This window comes from Perna viridis, chromosome 10 (assembly GCF_037379345.1).
Source record: "Perna viridis isolate PV_CMFRI_1.1 ecotype Kerala chromosome 10, ASM3737934v1, whole genome shotgun sequence".
NCBI lineage: Eukaryota > Metazoa > Mollusca > Bivalvia > Mytilida > Mytilidae > Perna > Perna viridis.
The window spans coordinates 29,420,108-29,429,565 of NC_142454.1; the positions used below are offsets into that span (position 1 = coordinate 29,420,108).

Below are 9,458 nucleotides of genomic sequence, written 5' to 3' on the forward strand. Positions count from 1 at the left end.
ACAATTGTTTTTGTGAGTCTAGAATGAAATTAAAATGCCGTCGTGGACATGGAAAACATCTGCCATGTTAAGCGTTTATCTGTTGATACTGCTTGCTATGCAACCAACAACAATTTAAAACAAAAAATATATATATATCTAAAGCCGTATTGACGCTGATTTTTTTCTTTTGAAAGAGTAATCAAGGGAACCAAGGTTATAGCGGTAATCAAAAGAATGCAACCCATGGACAAAGACCAGACATGGAAAACAGACATACACAACAAAGAACGTAAAGTAACTAAAATCATACATACGAAGTAACAAAAGCAAATGAGCACCTCGGACCACTAAAAACTGGGAGCATGGACCGGGTGCACCAGTAGGGTAGGCGTCCTCTGCTTTTCTAGAAACACCCGCCGAGTTGCTAATCATACATACAAAGTAACAAAAGCAAATGAGTAGCTCGGAATCCACTAAAAACTGGGAACATGGAAGATCGATACACCGTAACAATCCACGAGTTCATGATGACGACCATAAAACATTTCAGTGGTGACTTCAATCTTGTAACAACATAACCTTGTTTCAGAAACCTACTGACTTCCAAATAGAACTAAATTTAGAAATATTCTGCAAACGGCGAGTTTGTACTTTTATTAATAGACTAAAAGTCAGGCTTAAATGATAAGTATCCAGCTGGACCGTACATAAACATAAATAGATCAAAACACGTTGATATATCAGAAAGATACATCGAATCATCGTAAGGGTACGCTGTATTGTGCATCTTAAATAAAAAAAAATGATATGCGAATTTTACAATAAATGTCAATATATACTTATTAAAGAATCGGTTTTTTATGTTGTTTACAAAATACAATGTACATTATTATTTTTAACAAATGATAATATTTGATGCCATAATATATAATACCAGCTATAATATTGACCATAACGATTGTACTCTATTGTCAAAGTATAGCCCTGGCTTGCAAGAATATTGACCATAATTATTTATAACTTTTTAAGTATTTTTTTTTCAGTCCGACAACCCTTACCTGCTTTTTTTTTACTACAAGCTTTATCAGTCTCGATTGCATCAAACGGTAATTATCCACAAAAGTTCATGTGCATGCATAAGAAAATTAACGAAATTGGAAAAACCATTTTGTTCCATATTTCATGATTTTTGTCTTTTTTCCGCGATCCCTGTCGAAAATTCATATTGCGAGTAAAGGAAAATACAGGATCCAAACAAAATAACATTTGGAGTTACGTTTCTTTGACGTGTTAGTTATAATGGTTACATACAAAAACTTCAAAAATGTCATACATCTATATGCATTCATGAATTCACATTTGATTATAATGCTGCTGATGAGATATTTTTCCTGGAAACACGTGTATACATGTCAAAATTAGGAATATATATGATTGGTGTTTTTTTATGATTCATTTAAAAAGTGATAGTAAAGCATTAAAAAACGATGCATTCTGTGACCTTCGGACAATCATTCTAAATTTGTTCAGTGAAATTTGCCATATTTTCAAAGGTTAAGTAATATAAATTCGTGTTAATGTTCAAACTAATATAACATTATATTGTGTGTATAAAACTACAAAAAAAAACAAAAAAACAAAAAAAACAAACAAAAACAAACAAAAACAAAAACAAAAACAAAAACAAAAAAAACATGTCAATGTGTTTTTTGCTTCATTGGAATGTTTAATTGTTCATATGAACATTCAAAACTAAACACACAGACAAACAATTAAAAATATAAAATACACTTCCTTTTCTTCCGTGTTTAGATATGACGAGATAGTGTTTAACTTACGTATTTGACTTGTCTTTCTGTTTAAGTTCAATGGATGACAAGAACGCATCCCATTGTATTTGGAATTGATGTAGAGATTTTTTGTTCTCTACCTAAGAATTTCTCATCGAACACAATACGGCAATGGAAATCTGGTAGCAACGTTTTGATCCATAATGAAAATTCTGAAAAAGACAAAGATAAATACGAGGGATTTCTGGAAGGTGATAGTTTTTCACTCAAAATTAGAAATTCGATTCTGATGATTTCGGGAAGAATCATTCGTGTCTATATGGATTTAAGAAATACACTGCAAATTTAACAACCGCCAATTACCAATGTAGGTAATTCTAGTTGGTTATTATATGCTGTGTGTTACATGTACCATTTTATAAAATTGTTTGTATGAAGGTAATACTTAAGTTCAAATTGTCACTTGTACTTGCAATAATTTGTACCGACGCTATCATGTATCTCTTTAGGTTATTCTTGATAATTGTCAAAATGATAAGCTAATATGTTGCTGCTAAAAATGACATCATCTGGTTACATCACAATCGTTTGAAGGGTGTTTTCGGTTTGAAGACTAATCGGTGACCTTCGGCTGACATGTTAATCCCGTTGGGGTTTTTGTCTCTTTGACATATACACAATGCCTATATTCCTTGAGACGCATGATACCTAAACGCACGCTTAACGCTCACAAAAGGCAATGTAAACGAGCGCTTCTATCTTGCATTTCAAGGCACAATAGACGAACAATCACAGCCTTGTTTAACACACGAAAAACGAACTATGAAACATAATAATATCAACAAATAATGACGAAGGAGAAAAAAAAATAGAAAATTGAATTAATGGAAATAGATAAATTTATAATAATAATAAAAAAACATTTAAATCAAAATACAAAAATAAACGAACGCGTCTATTGTGCGTTTAAACGACTGCTTCTATCGTGTGTTTACGCAAACCGATGGGTAAACGCACGATTAACGATGCACAAACGCTAAAATGGGAAATGTTAAGGCTTTGAAGAGTGTATTATCGTTATATTTTGAAATTATCGAATTGCAAACACTCGAAATTATTTTATAAACGCATCTGTATAATGTTAGCTAGGTGATACGTTACGAGTCGTCTATACAGTGCGCATAGTTGTTCAAAGGTCATGTTTTCATGTGTGAAATATTATACATGAAATATGCTTTTTAATAGTTTTCAATCCTTTTTCGGGGAAAATATTGTCATATTCTATAGCATCACGAGCTTTAATTGACCATTAACATTAGACAATATTTACAGATGAAAATTAGTTTAATTTTGATTCTGATCTGATAAACATTCTAAAATTGAGATGAACCGATCATCTGTCATTCTTAAACTAAAATGCATTGACGTCTTAATCACTTCCTTGGAGCACCCATCATACAAACTGGGTAGCCTGTTTATATCAATTGCAGTAACTTGCGAGCAAAACTACCGCTCTCGTCATCCACAACGGGGTCAATCTCCAAGTCAATGATTATAACGCTATGGAGAAGCTACTGGATGACATCCATATGAGATATCATTCTCCCTTAATCTCATATGGTCGAGAAGAGTCACACAGTCGATTCCAGTAGCCGACGCAACTAGTAACTAAATTACACATATGGATACCGAAATTCATTAAAAATAAGTATTTGTATTTCTTATCAATCAGTATGTCATACATTACGACAGAAACATTTAAAAATCATGTATTATTTTGGTTATTATATGTTGCCTGTTGTGTCTGTCTGTGTTTCGTGTCTGGTCTTTTTCCCTGGATTGCTTTTGATTTTCGCTGTAATATTGGTTTGCTTGATTATTCTTTAACTCAAACTGTTTGGCGGTCGATTTAGAAAACAACTAATGTTTGCGTTCATATATATATGATGTAATAGATTTCAGGTCAGGGAGACAGGAAGACGCTCTGATTGAATATATATATTTCAACTCCAATAAATCGTAAAAAAAGTATTATATTTGGAAACCAATTCGTGATTACTGATTGTGTCATTGTACTGCATTTACATTGAGCCTCCTAAACTCTTCAACATTTATTATAAGATCATTATACGACTAATCGTTTCAAATGAAGGAAGAGGGCTTTTTTTTCCGAATAATTTCATAGTTTAAGGAAGATGTTTGCCTTAAGTGTGAGTGAAGTAAGCTCTCTTTTGAATAAAATGGTTTCATGTCATTTACAATTTTTTGCGAAATTGATGAAGGATCATTTTATCAGTGGGAGCCGGCTTAAGATATTCCAAGTATTTGTAATTTTATCGGTAAAACAGTTCTTGGTTCGGCTAAAAATGCCTTGTTTAACCACAACGTGAAGAAGTTATTATGAAAAAATCCGAGGAGTTCCGATCAAACACCACGCAGGTCTTTCAAATGTTCTGCGTCCTAGGTGTCAAAGTTTCAAGAGATGGCAGTTTCACAGGTGATCAATATGAAACACAAATTAAGCGCATTTATATAAATTTAAGAGCGAGCGTTGATCGCTTATCAATTCCTGCTACAATGTAAATACGTCAAACATGATGAGCGTTTTCATATGTTTAATAAGCATATATTATTGTTAAAAATGCTGAAGTTACTTTTTAACGCCTAAAAATAAATTGGTGCATACAAATGTGAAAATCTATGTTTTTACTATATCTTGCTAGTCATTATGGATTCGAAGCATTTTACATAATACGATATCCATAGATGATTATTTTACTTCAAGAGAATTATCTCGGTATATTTTAAGGAATAAATTTGCTGCGATATTTAAGGTCCCAAATTTTGTTAGACGAATAGGTTAATGTTAACATAAGTTGATTCAAAACACATTGAACTAAAATGAATTTTCGAGTATTTATTTCAAGGACATTTTGGTGGTTCTTGTCCAATAACAATCTGAAAATAACAGGTAAAACATAAATTTAATTAAATTTATATTTAGTCTATTTCTCTTGTAATATTGGATATCTTATTGGTGTTTGTTAAATGCATTTGAAAGTAGAATGTCGAAATTAAATTATCAATAGATGAAAGCAAGAACTCTACAGAATAATAGACAATCACACGTACAGCCAAGAATGACCAAGTACACAGTTGAATCGATTTCAGAGAAACGAAATTCGAAAGACATAGATATAGTAGGGGCACATAGATAATACAACAAAAAGTCAAATTACATATGTACAAAGCAAGCAAAGTTCATCAAATAAATAATGACGTCAACAATATTAAGAAATTGTCATTTTTGTAACTTTCATTTGCAATGTTACATGTCATGAATAGCGCGAAAGACGTTAAAATACTTATCCTATTAACACGGTGAGACACTAAGAATGGCAACGCAAAAGAAGTTAAACGTACGTGTAACTTACCTCCGTGTTTCTCTTCAATAAAATATACTATTTCAACTTGCAATTTAATCAAATAACCCTAAGTTCACTTCATAGTTAGTGGTCGCTTGGTGTTTATTTACTTAGATACAAATACGTACATGGTTTCCTTTGTAATTTATTTAAAGCTCCAAATATGATACTACCTATATAATAGATAAAATGGTGCATATTTAAACAACTTTATGTGTATATCTGGTATTGTCCACATTGTATTGACTTACTTTAATACTACAAAAGAAATTTTAAATAAATACGATATTTTGGATTAAGAAATGCATGAATCACTTCTCAAAAGCTTCTGCCTGGTTTAAAGGCAGATCTGCACTCAAATCGTATAATGAGATCACGGACGAAGTAAGGGGTTGCCCTCCAATTTATGGAGTTAAGTTGGGAATGAAAATTGAGCAAAGTGGGGATCAAAGGATGAGCGCATTTGATTCGTTACTCCCTAATTAGATTCAATATTATATTATTATTATTATATATACATGACACTTTAATTCAAAACAAATAGACAGGCAAACATAAACAGCGAATCCTCCAAATGATTTTCTAAATTCTTTGTGGGTACATGTATTAAAAGGGATAGAGTACTAGAATGTCAGTCACAAAAGCATGTCCAGTTTTAAAGTCCAACTTATGGTAATGTAATACGACTCTTATTTGCATTCAATCAAAATTTGATATGCATATATTGGTAATCTAAGAAAAAAAGAATATTTTGTATTCTTTGAAAGATTTAAAACATGTTAAAAGTATATTATTACCGATATCACTGTATTAACATATATATGCTCAGCAGGTAGCGATTTGATTTTTTTACCTATAACATGTATAATTTTTTATTTTGTTCAGTGCTTGTGACAATTACGACACAACTGGAGAGTAATTTTTCCAGACAAAGTTTAGATCAAATCAGGCACCCGTGGTAAACCCAATACAAGTAAGTGTAGTAATCAGACATTGCGTGGTCAAATCTATACTGATAGGCTTCAAATGTATTTGCAGCATACATGAATTATTTGATTGCTTTTGTAGACTGAACAAGTTTAAGAACAAAACATATAGTGCAGTATGCATTTTCATGCTGGGAATATATCACACCTGTGCATAAACATGTAATAATATGGACACATGTAGTCAGATTGATAAAATTGGTAAAATTAGCGAGAAATATTCAACCTAAAACCATCCAAATCTACCCCTGACAACCCATGCTTTGGAAATTTTAGGCGGAGGGAGCGCACGGCCTCCACACCCCCGCCTGAATCCCCCTGTTAATAACATGTATACATGTAGTCAGATTAATATGTGAGAGATTTCAGTTGCCAATATTTTAATAGTATACTTGTACATCAAATATCATGAATCTCTCTTGAATACTTTTCATCAAACGTTTTATCAAAATATGTAGATAATTCACTAATCTGTATTATCATGTTAAATCATGCACACAGATATATAATATGAAATATTTGGCATTTACAGAAAATTGTTAAAATTGTCAAGACCATTCACACCATGTTATTATGGGCAATAAATAAACTATTTTTACTTTTTCTCAATTGAAAGGAAGATAAGATATTTTACGACTTAAATGTCAACATCTAAATATACAAAGTATAAACATTGATATTGATTTCAGTATTTCTCTACGTAAATGATTATGGTATGTCTATAAATAAAGTATATTTAAATTGCTAGATTTTTATGTACTACATACAAAGTTCATTTGAACTAAACTAAGATTATCATTAAATATATGTCCAATTAGGTTACAAGTTTTTATAGATAATATATATATAAATATAAAGATTCATTATGTAAAGGCACTGCATCATATGCATGTATCAATGGACTTCACAACATATGTCAGAAACATTATTGGTGATATTCTCAAAGTGCCTGATTTCTATAAAAACTTGTAACCTAATCGGACATGTAGGTAAAATAATCTCTAGTTAGTTTAAATAAACTGTGCATGTGGTAGGTGTTATAAAAATCTTGTAACTAAGTTTAGATATATTTTGTCAATAGACATAATACAACCATTTATGTAGAAAAATACTGAAATCAATACCAATGTTTATAAAAGGAGGTGTTAAGTTAAATATTTAAATTACAACAATATATTCTAATCTTCCTTTCAATTGAGGAAACTAGATTTAGACTATTTTTTTTGCACATAAACTGAAACTTTAATTTCTCGCTAATTTAACACACAAAAGATATGTACATTGCACCCACTCTAGAAGAATATTTAAAAAAAAAATTCCTGGTCCCGCCCCTGTTTACATGTTTATGAACAGATGATATATACACCCTGCATGAAAATTCATTTTCACTATCTTTCTTTCCCTTAAGCTTGTTCAGTCTACAAAAGGAACCAAATCATATAAGCTGCAAATACATTTCAAGCAAATTAGAAAAGTTTTGACCACAAAATGCCTGTTTACAAAGGTTAAAAGAGCTATTGTTTGCATGGTCACATTACAATTATCTTTAATATTAATGTGTGTAAAAATAACAATGTCTTGTGAGATAGAAGAAATATGTATTACATGTATGTTCAATTTTAAGTTAAATTTATTTGTAAGCAAATGATATACCGTCATTATACAATACTTTTTTACATGTACATGTATCAGTTAATACAAATGTTATGTTAATTTTAAAAGTGTACTGAATACTTGTTACAATTAATAAATAATATCTTGTCCATTTGAATTGAATCTATGGCATTGCAGGTCATCTTGAAACTGGTAGTGTTAACCTGGAATATACTAATGTACATGTTATCTCAAGCATAACACATGAAAATTGTTACTTCCTTTTGTAGTTTTCTCAAAAACAAAAGACACACTTAGTTAATTGTAGCATCCCAAATAGGAACATCGATTTCAATTTTAGGATCACCTGAAGTTTAAATGTGAATCAAAACCATGAAGCTACAAAATAGGAAGCACAAATAACTGGCAAAAGAAGACAGAAAATAAGAAAACTGTAAACAAATAGTGGCTCCGTTCAGTCTCCATTTAATCATACTTTTCAGATGATATACCATTAAAAATTAAAGCATACCTAGATGAAAAGTATCAGTTGATGGAGTGTTGCAATGTACATAGTGCCATTAATATTCTTTTTCAATAAAAGACACTTTCAATAAGATGAAAACGTAGATTCTTCCAAACAATAAACATCAAACACTTTAAAACTTTGGTTTTCTCATATTTTTTTTCAAAAACATGACACTCGTCCATGAAGAAAGCTTTAACATTCCTTACTAAACCAGCAGACTGTAGCAATTTTATCCCATTTGGATTTGAAAAAAAGTGATTCAGGGTAACAGTAAATTACCCTGAATTGTCCATCCATTATACCCTGAACACCACAGTTACAGACATTGTCACAAACATTGCAACTGACATTGCCAACCATGTCAATTTTACATGCTGGAATACATCTAAAACATATAATTAAAATAATATGAGTCAAATAGCAAATTTTATTCCAATGTACATCTAGTTGATACAAACCCTACTTGAATTACTAGTTGCATATCAAAACATTCTGTTTTGCTACATGTACATGCAACTTATGCCTACTCTACATCATACTAGGATACATCTATGTAGATAACATAATTTGGTTGATAGATGATTGTAGTGTAGTGTGTTACTTGCAATTTAATACTGTGTAGACATTTATACATGTACCTAGCAACATGTGAGCTCTATGTTTATTACCATATGAATGTTAATTTCCCTTTAGATTCCCAATTATAATTATGAAAAGATCCATGTCCCAGATGTATAATACTAAAAAGAAGTAACAGGTGAAATAGTTAAAAATTACGATTCAATAAAAATAACTTTTCTATTTCTTTATCTTTCTAAAAAAAAATACCATCTGTTCGTGATACTTGGATACACATACAATGTACATTTGTCAGTCGTAAGTCATAAAAAATTGTTAATTTTCAAATCATTGATACTTAAGTTCTGTCATGGGTTGGAGTCAAATATTATAGTAATATTATACTATTGTGTACGGTTTTTCATGGCTTAATTATTGGTCTGAGGATAGTAATGTTGGAATGAGGCGTGGCCAAAGTTCAATACGCTTAGCTGAGGACCAATAACTCATCCAATATGGATGACCTTATGCAATTATACCTTTACATACTAATTAGTCCAATATATCATATTGCCCTAAGCGAATATGGCTAAAT

General features: G+C 31.0%; 1 long non-coding RNA gene across 6 annotated transcripts in view; it reads right to left on the reverse strand.

Annotated features, from left to right (window-relative positions):
• LOC148605288 (uncharacterized) overlaps positions 1-5,433 on the reverse strand; it is a 43,546-nt gene extending 38,113 nt beyond the window's left edge. For 4 of the 6 annotated variants that reach the window (XR_015916060.1, XR_015916063.1, XR_015916061.1 and 1 more), the window contains exons 1-2: positions 5,207-5,336; positions 1,821-1,984 (exon numbers count right to left, since the gene is read on the reverse strand). This is a non-coding gene — a long non-coding RNA (uncharacterized LOC148605288). Of the gene's footprint in view, positions 1-1,820; positions 1,985-5,195 lie in introns of all 6 variants that reach the window. The other 2 variants (XR_015916065.1, XR_015916064.1) reach the window with 2 other exon arrangements.
• Positions 5,434-9,458: the final 4,025 nt, after the last annotated feature.